Source organism: Canis lupus, chromosome 12 (genome assembly GCF_011100685.1).
Source record: "Canis lupus familiaris isolate Mischka breed German Shepherd chromosome 12, alternate assembly UU_Cfam_GSD_1.0, whole genome shotgun sequence".
Taxonomy (NCBI): domain Eukaryota; kingdom Metazoa; phylum Chordata; class Mammalia; order Carnivora; family Canidae; genus Canis; species Canis lupus.
The window spans coordinates 2,132,683-2,149,407 of NC_049233.1; the positions used below are offsets into that span (position 1 = coordinate 2,132,683).

The 16,725-nt window shown below is 33.4% G+C and overlaps 1 protein-coding gene across 2 annotated transcripts in view; it reads right to left on the reverse strand.

The window, feature by feature from the left end:
* The window catches only part of LOC119874263 (butyrophilin subfamily 1 member A1-like), a 74,350-nt gene that overhangs the window by 38,769 nt on the left and 18,856 nt on the right, over positions 1-16,725 (reverse strand). The gene's annotated exons all lie outside the window — the stretch shown is intronic.

Below are 16,725 nucleotides of genomic sequence, written 5' to 3' on the forward strand. Positions count from 1 at the left end.
GAATGTTTGCTTTGTTGTCTGCATGTTTGAAAATGAAGCTACCTCTCCCAGTCTTTATGGACTGGTTTTGACTGAGAGATAATTTCACTGGTCTGCAGTGTTTGAGGCTGACCTTTTGGGGAGTGCACTCTACAACTATGGCCAATGACACCCTCCCTTCCTTCCTTTTTTGAAAACAAAAATCAAAAAAAAAAAAAAAAAACCAAAACCCTCAGTCTTCCTCATCTCAATCAAACCAAACAGTGCCAGCTGTGGAAGAAAACTTTACTTTGTTGCTGCTGTCAGGCACTCAAAATGAGGCCAGATGGAAACCAAGTCCATGTAAAGTGGTCTGTGTTACTGGGGGTAAGTCCTCTTTCACTTCTCTCCTTGATGGAGGAAAAACCCAAGTTCTGCCTTTTTTCCCAATCCTACAAAGCAGTTCTTGCTGTAGGAGCATAGCCTCCCTTTTCCTTTGTTAGTAGTTGTGTGAAGTCACCAGACACTGCAGGTAATTTGGTGCTCCATGAGGCAAGATAGAAATAAACTCCATAGGGGGCACATCTAAATGCTTACTTTCCTATGCTCATATTTTGTTGAGGATTCTTGCTGATATCAGTATTCAAACGTCTTTGTTTTGCTTTGGTATCAGAATAATGGTGTTCTCATAGAATGAGTTAGGAAACATTTGATCTTCAACGTTGAAGATTTTGTGAACTATTGGTTTTAGTTCTTTGTTAAATGTTGGATTGAGCTTGCCATTGAAACTATCTGGTTCCGGGAAGATTCGTGGAGAGATGTTTAATGGTTTTATTTGTGGGGAGATTTTTAATTACCAATGCAATCTCCTCAGTAGTTATGGGTCTGTTTAGATTTTCTGTATCTCCATCATTCAGTCTTAGTATGTTGTGTGTTTCTAGGAATTTTGCATTTCATATAGGTTATCCAATTTGTGTACAATTGCTTATAGTACTTTCTTATGATACTTTAAACCTCTATAAAATAATTATAAGATCACACTTCCTTTCTGATTTTAGTTATTTGTGTCTTCCCCCCTTTTTAAAGTCAATTAAGTGAGAGACTCGTCAATTTTATTAATTATTTTAGAGAATCAGTATTTGGGTTGATTGATTTTCCTTATTCTGTATTTTTTTTTAAATCACTCTTGTCTTTATTATTTCCTTTGTTCTGCTAGCTTTGGGTTTAGTTTGTTACTTTACCTAGTTCCTAAGGCATAAAATGAGGTTGTTAATTGGAATTCTTTCTTATTTTTTAGGTTCGGCATTTAAGGCTATAAATATTCCTATTAGCACTGCCTTTGCAGCCTCTGATACATCTTGCATGCCATATTTTCCTTCTCATTTGTCCATAGGTATATTCTAATTTATCTTGGAATTTATTCTTTGACAGATTGGTTGTTTAAGAGCATGTTGTTTAATTCCCACATATTTGGGGATAATCTAATTTTTCCTTCTGCTCTTGATTTCCAGATTCAGTCCATTGTGATAAAAAAAAACTTTGTATAATTTCAGTCCGTTAAAACTTATTAAGAATTGGAGTTTTTTGTCTAACATATAATCTATCCTGAAGCATGTTTGATACACAATAAAAATGTGTATTCTCCTTTTGTTGAGTGCAATGTTGTGTATATGTTTGTTAGATTCAATTGTATTTCAGTGCTGTTCAAGACTTCTAGTTCTTAGCGATAATCTGTCTAGTTCTATCCATTGTTGGTAGTTGGGTACTGAGATCTCCAACTATTATTGAAGAGCTATTTAATTCCTCTTTAAATGCTGCCAATATTTGCTTCATGTATTTTGAAGTACTGGTGTTGGGTGTATATGTTTATGATTGTTATATGTTCTTGGCGAATTGACTCTTTTGTCATTTCACAACATCATTCTTTATCTCTTGTAATAGTTTTTTATTTAAATTCTACTTTGATATTAGTATAGGCACCCCAGTTCTCTTTTGGTTGTTATTTACATGAAATACATTTTTTATTCTTTCACTTTCAATCTATTTGTGGCAGATGAGCTAGTGAGTCCTTTTTGGACAATGTAAAATTGGATTATTTTTCTCTTATTAATCTCTCAATCTATGATTTAATTGGGGATTTTAACCTACTTACACTTAACGTAATTACTGATAAGCAATGGATACATTAATCACTTGGTAATTTGTTCTCTGTATGTCTGAAGCATTTTTGTCCCTTTTTTCCTCACTAATGCCTGCTTTTGTGTTTTGTAGATTTTTTTGTGATGTAATTTAATTTTCTTCTCATTTCTTTTTGTGCTTTGCATATTGTGTGTGTATATATGCATTATAAAGTATATATTTTATTATATATAAATATTATAAATATATTTTATTATAAGTAAAGCATATGTATTTATTAATCATATTATAGATATATATTTTGGGAGGGATTACATCTTTCAAAAAGATTACATATAATATTCTGAAGTTATAATAATATAATTTTGAATTGATACCAACTTAACTTCAACTGAATCCAAAAATTCTTGGTGTTCAATTTACTAACATACAGAATAACCCCCAGTGCCCGTCACCCATTCACTCCCACCCCCCGCCCTTCTCCCCTTCCACCACCCCTAGTTCGTTTCCCAGAGTTAGCAGTCTTTACGTTCTGTTTCCCTTTCTGATATTTCCCACACATTTCTTCTCCCTTCCCTTATATTCCCTTTCACTATTATTTATATTCCCCAAATGAATGAGAACATATAATGTTTGTCCTTCACCGACTGGCTTACTTCACTCAGCATAATACCCTCCAGTTCCATCCACGTTGAAGCAAATGGTGGGTATTTGTCATTTCTAATGGCTGAGTAATATTCCATTGTATACATAAACCACATCTTCTTTATCCATTCATCTTTCATTGGACACCGAGGCTCCTTCCACAGTTTGGCTATCGTGGCCATTGCTGCTATAAACATCGGGGTGCAGGTGTCCCGGCGTTTCAGTGCATCTGTATCTTTGGGGTAAATCCCCAGCAGTGCAATTGCTGGGTCGTAGGGCAGGTCTATTTTTAACTGTCTGAGGAACCTCCACACAGTTTTCCAGAGTGGCTGCACCAGTTCACATTCCCACCAACAGTGTAAGAGGGTTCCCTTTTCTCCGCATCCTCTCCAACATTTGTTGTTTCCTGCCTTGTTAATTTTCCCCATTCTCACTGGTGTGAGGTGGTATCTTATTGTGGTTTTGATTTGTATTTCCCTGATGGCAAGTGATGCAGAGCATTTTCTCATATGCATGTTGGCCATGTCTATGTCTTCCTCTGTGAGATTTCTGTTCATGTCTTTTGCCCATTTCATGATTGGATTGTTTGTTTCTTTGCTGTTGAGTTTAAGAAGTTCTTTATAGATCTTGGAAACTAGCCCTTTATCTGATATGTCATTTGCAAATATCTTCTCCCATTCTGTAGGTTGTCTTTGAGTTTTGTTGACTGTATCCTTTGCTGTGCAAAAGCTTCTTATCTTGATGAAGTCCCAATAGTTCATTTTTGCTTTTGTTTCTTTTGCCTTCGTGGATGTATCTTGCAAGAAGTTACTATGGCCGAGTTCAAAAAGGGTGTTGCCTGTGTTCTTCTCTAGGATTTTGATGGAATCTTGTCTCACATTTAGATCTTTCATCCATTTTGAGTTTATCTTTGTGTATGGTGAAAGAGAGTGGTCTAGTTTCATTCTTCTGCCTGTGGATGTCCAATTTTCCCAGCACCATTTATTGAAGAGACTGTCTTTCTTCCAATGGATAGTCTTTCCTCCTTTATCGAATATTAGTTGACCATAAAGTTCAGGGTCCACTTCTGGATTCTCTATTCTGTTCCACTGATCTATGTGTCTGTTTTTGTGCCAGTACCACACTGTCTTGATGACCACAGCTTTGTAGTACAACCTGAAATCTGGCATTGTGATGCTCCCAGATATGGTTTTCTTTTTTAAAATTCCCCTGGCTATTCGGGGTCTTTTCTGATTCCACACAAATCTTAAAATAATTTGTTCTAACTCTCTGAAGAAAGTCCATGGCATTTTGATAGGGATTGCATTAAACGTGTATATTGCCCTGGGTAACATTGACATTTTCACAATATTAATTCTGCCAATCCATGAGCATGGAATATTTTTCCATCTCTTTGTGTCTTCCTCAATTTCTTTCAGAAGTGTTCTATAGTTTTTAGGGTATAGATCCTTTACCTATTTGGTTAGGTTTATTCCTAGGTATCTTATGCTTTTGGGTGCAATTGTAAATGGGATTGACTCCTTAATTTCTTTCTTCAGTCTCATTGTTAGTGTATACAAATGCCATTGATTACTGGGCATTGATTTTGTATCCTGCCACGCTACCGAATTGCTGTATGAGTTCTAGCAATCTTGGGGTGGAGGCTTTTGGGTTTTCTATGTAGAGTATCATGTCATCGGCGAAGAGGGAGAGTTTGACTTCTTCTTTGCCAATTTGAATGCCTTTAATGTCTTTTTGTTGTCTGATTGCTGAGGCTAGGACTTCCAGTACTATGTTGAACAGCAATGGTGAGAGTGGACATCCCTGTCTTGTTCCTGATCTTAGGGGAAAGGCTCCCAGTGCTTCCCCATTGAGAATGATATTTGCTGTGGGCTTTTCATAGATGGCTTTTAAGATGTCGAGGAATGTTCCCTCTATCCCTACACTCTGAAGAGTTTTGATCAGGAATGGATGCTGTATTTTGTCAAATGCTTTCTCTGCATCTAATGAGAGGACCATATGGTTCTTGGTTTTTCTCTTGCTGATATGATGAATCACATTGATTGTTTTACGGGTGTTGAACCAGCCTTGTGTCCCAGGGATAAATCCTACTTGGTCATGGTGAATAATTTTCTTAATGTACTGTTGGATCCTATTGGCCAGTATCTTGTTGAGAATTTTTGCATCCATGTTCATCAGGGATATTGGTCTGTAATTCTCCTTTTTGGTGGGGTCTTTGTCTGGTTTTGGAATTAAGGTGATGCTGGCCTCATAGAACGAATTTGGAAGTACTCCATCTCTTTCTATCTTTCCAAACAGCTTAGGAGAATAGGTATGGTTTCTTCTTTAAACGTTTGATAAAATTCCCCAGGGAAGCCATCTGGCCCTGGACTCTTGTGTCTTGGGAGGTTTTTGATGACTGCTTCAATTTCCTCCCTGGTTATTGGCCTGTTCAGGTTTTCTATTTCTTCCTGTTCCAGTTTTGGTAGTTTGTGGCTTTCCAGGAATGCATCCATTTCTCCTAGATTGCCTAATTTATTGGCATATAGCTGTTCATAATATGTTTTTAAAATCGTTTGTATTTCCTTGGTGTTGGTAGTGATCTCACCTTTCTCATTCATGATTTTATTAATTTGAGTCTTCTCTCTCTTCTTTTTAATAAGGCTGGCTAATGGTTTATCTATCTTATTAATTCTTTCAAAGAACCAACTCCTGGTTCTGTTGATCTGTTCCACCAAAAATTCTTTTATACACCTCCATTGTTCTGTCCCCAGTTTATGTTATTAAAATTGTCACAAATTACCTCTTTATGTATTTTGGACTCATATAGATTTATAATAACTCTTTATGCATTTGTTTTTTTAAATGCTAGAGAAAATAATAAGTGGTATCACAAATCAAAATCACAATAATATTGTTTTTTTATATTTGCCCATTTATTTCCCTTTCTTGGTGATCTTTATAGCATTATATGGCTTTCAGTTCCCATCTAACATTCTTTTATTTCAACCTGAAGGAATACCTTCAGCATTTCTTGTAGGACAGGCCTATTTTTAAGGTATGCTTCAGCTTATTTTCACCTGAGAATGTTAATTTCTCCTTTATTTTGAAGCTCAGTTTTTCTAGGTATAGTATTTTTGGCTGACAAGTTTTTCTCCCCATTATAGCTGCCTTCCCTTTCTGTCCTCCAAGGTCTTTGGAGAGAAATAGGCTAATGATTTTATTGAGCATCCCTTATATTTGAGGAGTCACTTCTCACTTGCTGTTTTCAAGACTCTGTCTTTACGTTTCAAAAGTTTGATTATACCATTTGCTGTGAATCACTTTTCATATATTTTTCTTGGAGGGTTCATTGAGCTTCTTGGATTTGTAGATCCACATATTTTATCAAATTTCAGAAATTTTCAGCCATTATTTATATAATCTCTCTTTCTTTCTCTCTCCTACTGCTTGGGCCTCCATCACACATATATTTGCTCTCTCTTGATAATATCCCACAAACCTCTTAGACTAGACTCACTTTACTCCGTTCTATATTCTTCCAACTCCTCAGACTCAACCTTTTCAACTATCCTATCTTCAATTCACTGATTCTTTCCTCTGCCTACTCACATGTGTTATTGAACATCTCTAATAGTTATTATATTTTTTAGTTCCAGAATTTCTATTTTGTTCTTTTCTATAATTTCTATTTCTGTAGTGATATTTTCATTTTGTTACTATATTGTCTTTCTGATTTCTTCTAGTTATTTGTCTGTGTTTTTATTCAGTTCTCTGTATATATTTAAGACAGTTTTGAATAACTTTGTCTGTAAACCTGATGTCTGTGTTTCCTCTGGTATGATCTGCAAATTTATTTTCTTCATCTGATGGTAATGTTTTCTTGTTATTTGTATGCCTTTATTTTGTTGTTATTGTTGTTATTGTTGAAATTTATACATTTGAAAAAGTAGCCCTCCCCCAGTCTTTCCTGAATCTTTCTGTACCAAGGAATTCCTTCACTGATTAGCTGGGCATGATCTGAGCGTAGGGATAATACCAAGATGAAAGCTTAAGGTTTTCTCCGGTCTCTTTTGAGCAGTGTCTTATGTTGGTCTTCATGTGTTTTTCTCAATTCTCTCATGTACCTGGGTACTTTTAAATTCCTTAACTTTCCAGAGTTTCCTCCCATGTCTCTCAGAGTCTGAGATTGTCTATTGTATGTCTCCACCTCTAATGACTTGCCAAAAGGGTTTCTGGGTCTAGGCTCCTTACTACTTTCTTTAACAAATGCATTGCACTTTTTCATGTCTAAGATCCAAATTAGATAAGACAGATATCAGCCCTGAAGGTAGTCCCCAGGCATATTAGACTGTTGTAAATAAGGAACAGAAGTGGGAGGTGTGCTGATATTTCCCCTAACCCTTGTGGTAGAGGAGGGCAAAAGGCAAGTAAATATGCTACAAACTTTCTTATCATTTGAACATGTTTCAGTCTTAATTGGACATTCATTTGGTTACTGTAGATGTTTGACTATTTTCCAGAACACTTAAAAATTCATTCAGCAAAAAAAAATAAAAATAAAAATAAATTTAAAAAAAATTTATTCAGCCAATTTCTCTGTTTGGGTTTTCTTGAGGATCAAGAGAGCTTCATACTTGCATTTTGCTGGCATCATTCTTTCACTATTATTTGTTAAAGTTTCTCAGTCATCTTTTGGTTGGTTAAAGCTTATCCTTTACTAGAATCCTTAGGACTAATATCCTCCTTTCTTAAGTTTCCTGAAAAATTGCTTCAATTTTGTATTGTTTTTGAAAAATATACTACTGATAAAAGTTTTTTTTTTTTTTTTTTTTTTTTGGTGGTAGTCTTTCTTTTCTTCTGGGGATCCTAAAGATTTTTTAAATTTATCTTTAACCTTTGATATTAATACTAGAATTTGTTTCAGAATTAATTTTTCTGGGTCAATTTTTCTTTTACTTGAAAATTTTTCATGCGTTTTTATTTTATTTAAAAAGATTTTATTTTTTTTTTTCATGAAAAACACAGAGAAAGAAGCAGAGACATAGGCAGAGGGAGAAGCAGGCTCTCCACAGGGAACCCAATGTGGGACTTGATGCCAGGACTCAGGATTATGCCCTGAGCCAAAGGCAGATAGATGCTCAACCACTGAGCCCACCCAGACATCCCATGAATTTTGCTTTTAAATATGATTACTGGTTCACTATTTTGATTTTCTTCTTTTTCAATTTTCTTCATTCTTCTTGATTTTCAAGATTTTGAATCACTAATATGGAATGTTCAATCTTTTTTTCTGGCATTTCTACTACTTGTTTCTGATCCTTTTTACTTAAAAGAGAAACCTTTAAAAATTCCATTTTTTTGTTTTCTTCAATATTCTTTACAAAATTTATTATCTTTATTCTATTATCTTTATTCTTTATTCTTTTAAAATTTCCTTTCTGATTTCGGTGAACCTTTGTGCAATTTCTTTATTATTTTTGCATTTCTGCCTTTGTATTTGCATTTTTGATTCAAGGTGTTCTTTTTTTCCCCCATGTCTTGAAATGCTTGCTTAAACATATTTAATACAGTTTACAATATGATATAACTGACTTCTTCAGTTTTATACTTAATTTAGGGGATATTTTTGTTTGCACAAAGGACTTCGTTTGCATTTTCTGACTTTTACTTAAAGTCATGTATGGAAATTGCTTGGGTATTTCTCTTCATTTATTTAATGGACAGAGTATTTAAAGATGTTTTTATTTATTTATTTATTTTTTTAAAGATTTATTTATTCATTCATTCAGAGAGAGCGAAGAGAGAGGCAGAGACACAGGCGGAGGGAGAAGCAGGCTCCATGCAGGGAGCCCGATGTGGGACTCGATTCTGGGTCTCCAGGATCACACCCCAGGCTGCAGGCGGCGCTAAACCGCTGCACCACCGGGGCTACCCAAAGATGTTTTTATTTATTACTTATGTTCTCATCTTTACAGTTACTTTATTAATGGTTTTGGCAACAGGGGAGACCAATTATCTATCTTTTTTTCCTCTTCCATTTTAAATGAGCCTTCATTCATCTCCCTTAGTTGATTCTTTCCTCCTTTCTTTTCTCTATCAATAAGACATTTTCCCCAGAGGGAATAGTTCTCCTGGGTAGCCACTTTACTTCCCACATAGTTTCAAGTCCCTTTTCCACATTTAGATTTTGATCTACCAGGTCCCAATCTTTGTTTAGTCATTTTTTTTGCTTTTTGATTTAATTTATTTTTACGGGACTAATTTTCTGTTACTAAACTTACTTATTCTTTCTAGAATCCGATTTCTTGTATCCCCTTATGTAGACAATCATATCACCCAGAAATAGAGAATGTCTTATTTATTCTTTTCCAATATGCATAGTTTAATTTCTGTTTCTTGCCTTATTGATCTGGCTAGAATCTCTACCAACTATGATGTTTAATGAGAGTGATGAGAGCAGACATCCATGTCTCATCCAGTTTTGCAGGAAAAGCATTCAGTCTTCATTCATTGTGATGTTAACTGTAGTTTTTTTGTTTGTAGATGCCCTTTATCAGGTTAAAGACTTTCACTTATATTTCTAGTTTGTTGATAGTTTTCAACAAGAATAGAAGTATGGATATTTAATTTTTATTGAATATGTTTTATGTCTTTATTGTAGTGATCACATTATTTTTCTTTTTTAGATCATGCTATGGTAATTTATATTCGTCACTTTTTTTTTTTAATCTTGGACCAGTTTTGCATTCCTGGAATAAACTTGATTTAATCACACTATATTATCTTTTGCATATATTGCTGTATTTACTTGCTAATATATTTTGAGAATTTTTTTCTATGTTCTTGGAAATATTGACCTGTACTTTTCTTTTAGAATTTTTATCTGATTTTTTGTATCATGATAATGTTGATTTTATAAAGCGAGATAATATATTTTTCTATCTCTTTTATATTCTGGAAGTGGTTTGTAAACTGATGTTACTGCTTCAGATGTTCAGTAGAATTCCCATTGAAACCAGCTGGGCTTGGATTTTTCTCTGTTGAAAAATTTTAAATTACAAATTCGATTTATTCAGTAGACATAGGACAATTTAGATTATCTATTTATTTTGTAATAATTTTTGCCATTGGCGTTTCTCAAGGAAATTGCGTATTTCTTATAATTTGTTGAATGTATAGGCTTGAACTTTGATCACAATATTGTCTATTTTTTAATGTCTCTAAGTCTTTAGTCATTGCCTTCTTTCATCTTAATCTTGGTAATTTTTGCCTTCTCATACATACATGTATATGTTTTACTTGCCAGTCTGGCTAGGGGTTGATCAATTTCATTATTTTATCAAAGTACAAACTTAGCTATTAATTTTTTCTATTTTTCAGCTTTCAATAGAATTCATTTCTGATATTATCTTTATTGTTTATTTCCTTTTAATTACTTTGAGTTTATTTTGTTCATTTAAAGAATTTTAATGTGGAGTTTTAGATAACTAATTTGAGACTTAAATAAATAAATAAATAAATAAACTAATTTGAGACTTTTTGAATATAAGAATATAATAAATTCTTCTCTAAGTACTGTTTTAACGACACTCATAAATAATGATATGATGCATTTTCATTTTCATCCAAAATATTTTTTATTTCTTGATTATTTCCTCCTTGATTCATATTCTGTTTAGCAGTGTGTTGTTTAATATCCAAATCCTGGGGGGTAGTGTATAATTTGTTTACATTTCTGTTACTGATATATAATTAATTTATGATCATAGAACACAATTTGTATGATTTCTATTACTTCAAACATGTTAAAATATGTCTGTCACCTGGATTTTGTTTTTAGTTTATGTTCTATGTGCAATTGAAAACAGTTCTACAATCATTTGTAGAGTGTTTTATCAATGTCAAATTGATTGAGATTGTTATTTAGTTATTCTAAATCCTATTGTTTCCTGTCTACTGAAAGAGGAATGTTGATATCTTCAAATATTATTATTATTTTAAAGATTTTATTTATTTTTTCATGAGAGACACAGAGAGAGGCAGAGACGTAGGCAGAGAGAGAAGAAGGCTCCCTGTAGGGAGCCCAATTTGGGACTCAATCTCAGGACCTGAGATCATGACCTGAGTCAAAGGCCAATGCCCAACTATCCAGGTGCCTTTCTATCAGTTTTCACTTCATGTATTTGACGTTTTGCTACAAAGTTAATATTTTCTGTTAATTTAGGAGTATTAATGATCTCAAAGAATTTACTGAGGTTTTTTGTTTGTTCTTGTTTTTAAAGATTTTATTTATTTATTTGAGAGACACAGAGAGAGAAGAGAGAGAGAGAATGAGAGAGTGAGTGAGCCGGGGAAGGGGCAGAGGGAAGAGAGAGAAGCAGACTCCTCGCTGAGCAGGAAACCTGACATGAGGCTTGATTCCAAGACCTTAGCATCATAATCTGAGCTAGGCCCCCATTATGATTATTTAATGTCTAATTGTATCCCTTATATTTTGTGTTCTATTTTTCTTATTAATATGTCTTCTCCAGCATATGTTAGTATTGTACATATTTTTCTATCCTATTTATTTATTATTTATATTTTTTATTTATTTTAACCAATATTTGTTTTCAATGTGGATTTCTAATAGTGTGTAATTGGGCCTTTCAAAAAGTCCAATATGATGATCTCTGGCATTTTGATTGACATATTTAGTTCATTTAGAATTAAGATATCTATCTTAACCGCTGTTAAGATAGATTTGAACCGCTGTATTACATCTGGTTAATGTTTGTCCCTGTACTTTTTTCTCTGTTCCCTCATTCTTGCCTTCTTGTGAGTTATTCTAGCACTTTTTAGTATTCTATTTTAACTTAATTATTGTATTTGTATTTTGGCAATAAATCTTTACATTCTATTTGTTTACATTTGCTCTAGGAATTTAAAAAGTTCATACCTAAACTTTCTTATTCCACTTAGAATGAATATTCCACCACTTCAAGTAAAATGTAGACATCTTAAATTCATACGTGCATTATTACTTTCCTTTTCTTATGTCATAGTTTTCAGGTGTATTATTTCACATATCTGAGAAACACACACTGTTAAAATTATTATATTCAATAGTCATTCATATTTTTAAGTTTAAATATTAAACTTAGAAAATATTATTTCACATTTACCTACACATTTATTATTTTTGTTGCTTCTATTAATTTCTGATGTTCCTAGTTTTCCCTATGCTATTGTTTTCCTTTATCTATTGTTTCCTATTGTGTTCCTTTCAGAACAGCTTTTTTTGTCATATTTTTAGAATAGATTTCTTAGTGATGAAGTCTCCTAGTTTTCCTTTATTTTATCTGTATTCTTAAAAGATTTTTTTCATGGAGTATAAAATTATGAATTGATGTTTTTCATTTCAGTGATTTATTGTTTATATTCTACATGAATTTATTTTTATTTATTTAATTTTAATTATTTATTATCTTATTCTACATGAATTTATTGTTTTTATTCTACATGAAGAGAACATGGTGTTGGCATGAAGACAGACAAATAGATCAGTGGAATAAAATTTTGAAACCAGAAATAAACTCATGATCATTTGATTTTTTCAAAAGATGCCAAGGCAATTCAATGGGGGAAAGGTATAGTCTTTTCAAGAGTCAGTGCTGGCACATCAGATATCCACATGCAAAAAGATGTCTTGGGATCTTTCCCTCACCCTACACAAAATTTGAACTCAAAATGTGTCATAGACCTAAAGGCAAGAGCTAAAACTATAAAACCTTCAGTAAGTAAAAATTGGAGAAAAATATTTGAAACTTTGAATTATGCAAGGACTTCTGAGATAGGAAGCCAAAAGCTTATGATAAAATAAACTGCTATATTGGACTTCATCAAAATTAAAACCGCTATGTTTTAAAATACACTGATAAGAAAGTGAAAGAACAATACACAGACTAGAAGAAAATTTGTTCAAATGATTTATCTGATAAAAGATTTGTATCCAAATATGTAAGATTTCTTAAAAGTAAAAAATAGGATGACAAACATTCCAATTGAAAAATGACAAAATAGAGATGCCTAGATGGCTTAGTTGTTTAAGCATCTGCCTTCAGCTTAGGTCATGTTCCCAGCATCCTGGGATAGAGCCCCATGGGGAAATCCTTGCTCAGTGGGGAGTCTGATTCTCCTTCTCCCTCTGACCCTACCTCCACATGTGCACTCTCTCTCTAGCTTGCTGTTTTTCTCAAATAAAATCTTTTTTTAAATAAAAAAATTTTAAAGGCAAAATAATAGATATTTCATCAAGGAAGGAATACAAAATGGTTATAAACCACATGATAAAATATTCAACATAATAAGGATTATAGATAATAACAAATGGTGTCATGCATTGCTGCCCAAATGTAAAATGGTATTTTGGTAAACAGTTTGATGATTTTATTAAATGTTAAACATAAATTTATCTTATGATTTAGAATTCCCATTCCTAAGTGTATAACCAAGAGAAATAAAATACATTTTCACTCAAAGATGTGTATGTGAATATTCCTAGTAGAATTGCTCATAAGGCTTCAAAAGTGGAAACTGGTGCAGTCACTCTGGAAAACAGTATGGAATTTCTTCAAAAAGTTAAAAATAGAACTACCCTATGATCCAGCAATTGCCTGCCGGGTATTTACCCAAAGTATAGAAAAATATTGGTTCAGAGGGGCACATGCATCCTGATGTTTATAGCAGCATTATTTACAATAGCCAAATTATGGAAAGAGCCCATATACCCATTGATTGTTGAATGGATTAAGAAATTGTGGTGTGCATCAGGCTCCCTGAAAGTGGCCTGCTTCTCCCTGTCTGTGTCTCTGCGCCTCTCTCTCTCTCTGTGTCTCTCATGAATAAATAAAATCTTTTAAAAAAAGAAATTGTGGTGTGCATTTTATATATATATAATATATAATATAATATATGTAATGGAATATATATGTATGATATATAAATATATATAATGGAATATTATTTAGCCATAAGAATGTTGCCATTTTGCAACAACATGGATGGAGCTAGAGTGTTCTATGCTAAGCGAAATAAGTCAGTCAGAGAAAGATAAATACCATATGATTTCACTCATATATGGAATTTAAAAGAATGAAATAGGTGAAAAAAGAGAGAGACAAACCATAAAATAGACTCTTAAATAAACAGAACAGGGATCCCTGGGTGGCGCAGCGGTTTGGCGCTTCTCTCTCTGCCTCTCTCTCTCTCTCTCTCTCTCTCTGTGACTATCATAAATAAATAAAAAATTAAAAAAAATAAAATAAACAGAACAAACATGTCAAATAGTAAAGCAGTAAAATAGTTTTAAATTTAATTAAATTTCTTGTGACTGAACCCTTCAAAATAATTTCCTAAAGTCTTCTTTAGGCATGATATCATTGTCATAATCATCACCATTGCCATTACCATCATTATCATAATCATTATCATTGTCATTGTCACCACCATCCCCAGCATTCCCACTGACATTCATTAAGCGCTTTCTCTGCACTAAGCACTGTGATACATGCTTCATAAGCAGCATCACATTTGGTTACCAGAAGTACTTCGGAAGTTATGATGCTTAGGCAGAAGAATAAACTGAGATTAGAGCAAGGCTACATTACTTGCTGAGTTTCCCACAGTCCTTATTTCAGAGTGGAATTTTATTCAAAGTGAGTATTCTATTACTAGAAAAATATATTTTCAGTAAAAGAGAAAAAAAAGCATTAGGGTAAAGCAACAGTCTCCATGTAACTATGTAGTGCTATGCAATACTATGAAATACACAGCAATATTATGTGAAGAGTTTGGAAGACCTTCAAAAAATTAAAGAATAGTATAAGACATACCTTTTTTTTTTCTTATTTCAGCCACTTTATTTAACAATCTAATTAGCAATTTAACATTATGCTTCATTTTTCCTATTAGGATAGGACATTTAGAGTGCTTTGAAAATGGTCAGCCAAAAAAATAAAAAAGAAAAAAGAAAAAGAAAAAAAAAAAGAAAAGAAAATGGTCAACCAAAACCTCCAACTATTAAATTATATACACAGGCCTGTCTTATTCATTATTTTATGTTCTTCTGTATATACAGTATTTACTTAAAATGGATCAAAGACCAAAATTCGAGAGCATAAAACAATAAAAATCTTTTTAAAAAAATAGAGGTACAGTGGAGAACTTGGGTGGCTCAGTCAGTTAAGCATCTGACTCTTGATTTCGGCTCAGGTCATGACCTCAAGACTGTGGGAACTAGCCCCTAATCAGGCTCCCCACGCAGTGGAGAATCTGCATGAGGAACCTCTATTTCTGCTCCTCCCCCACTCATGTGCACACATGCACGTGTGCACGCACACACACAAATTCTCTCTCTCAAACAAAATAAATCTTAAAAAAATAATAAATAAACCTGAATTCATAAAAGTCAAAATTATGGATCAAAACAGAAGCAGTGAAGAGATAATGTGCATAATGAGAGAAAATATTTGCAAATTATGTTTTGAGGGCCTAATATCAAGAATATATAAAGAAGCTTTACAACTTCATGACAAAAAGAAAAACAATCCTTTTAGAAAATGGATAAAGAAGAGGTGGTATACGTATACAATGGAATATTATTCAGCCATTAGAGACGACAAATACCCACCATTTGCTTCGACGTGGATGGAACTGGAGGGTATTATGCTGAGTGAAATAAGTCAGTCGGAGAAGGACAAACATTATATGGTCTCATTCATTTGGGGAATATAAAAATTCGTGAAAGGGAATAAAGGGAAAGGAGAGAAAATGAGTGAAAATATCAGTGAGGGTAACAAAACATGAGAGACATCTAACTTGGGAAATGAACAAGGGGTAGTGGAAGGGGAGGTGGTCGGGTGGTTGGGGTGACTGGGTGATGGGCACTGAGGGGGCACTAGGTGGGATGAGCACTGGGTGTTATGCTATATGTTGGCAAATTGAACTCCAAATAAAAAAATAAAAAGAAAATAAAAAGAAAATGAGCAGAAGACCTGAATAGACATTTATTCATGGATATACAAATGGTCAAGAAAGACATGAAAATATGCTCAACTTCTTTTGTCATTAGGGAGGTGCACATCAAGATTACAATGAGATACCACTTTATAGATACCAGTAAGACCATAATTTTAAAATTGGGAAATAACAAGTATTGGTGAGTAGAGGAGAAATTGGAACTCTAATACATTGCTGTTTGTAATGTAAAATAGTACTACCAGAGTGGAAAATAATTTGGCATACTGTGTAAAAGTTAAACATAGTATATTGTATGATCCAGTAATTCCATTCATGGGTCTATAGCCCCCAGATTGAAAACAGGTATTTGAACAAATACCTGTGCAAAGATATTCATAGCAGCACTACTCACAAAAGTCAAAAGCTAGATAAATCCCAAAGGTCAATGGATAAACAAAATGTGTTACACCCATACAATGAAGTCTTTCTTATTCAATCGTAAAAAGGAATAAAGTACTGATATGTACTACAATATGAATACAAGCCTCAAAAATTTTATGTAAGTGAAAGAAGGCAGACACAAAATGTCACATATTTGTTAATCCCATGGATATGAGATCCTACCAGAAAAGGGAAATTCACAGAAATAGAAAGCAGATAGTGATTGCCAGAGACTAGGAGTGGTAGGAGAATGAGAAGTGACTTAAAGAGTATGGAGTTTACCTGGGGTGATAAAATTCTTTTTGGAACTAGATGGAAGTAATAATTATAAAATATTTTAAATGTACTAAATGCCACTGAACTGTCAAAATGGTTAATTTAATTTAATGTTATTTAATGTTTGAATTTTATCTCAATAAAAGTAAGAAATCAAATCAATAGAAGTGACCTGCAAATGAAATAACAGAAGGTCGCCAATTCATTTACTAATAGACAAAGTCCTTGGTTCAACACAACGCCAAGATGCCCAGTGCTACTCTCATCAGTCAAGAGCTGACATTG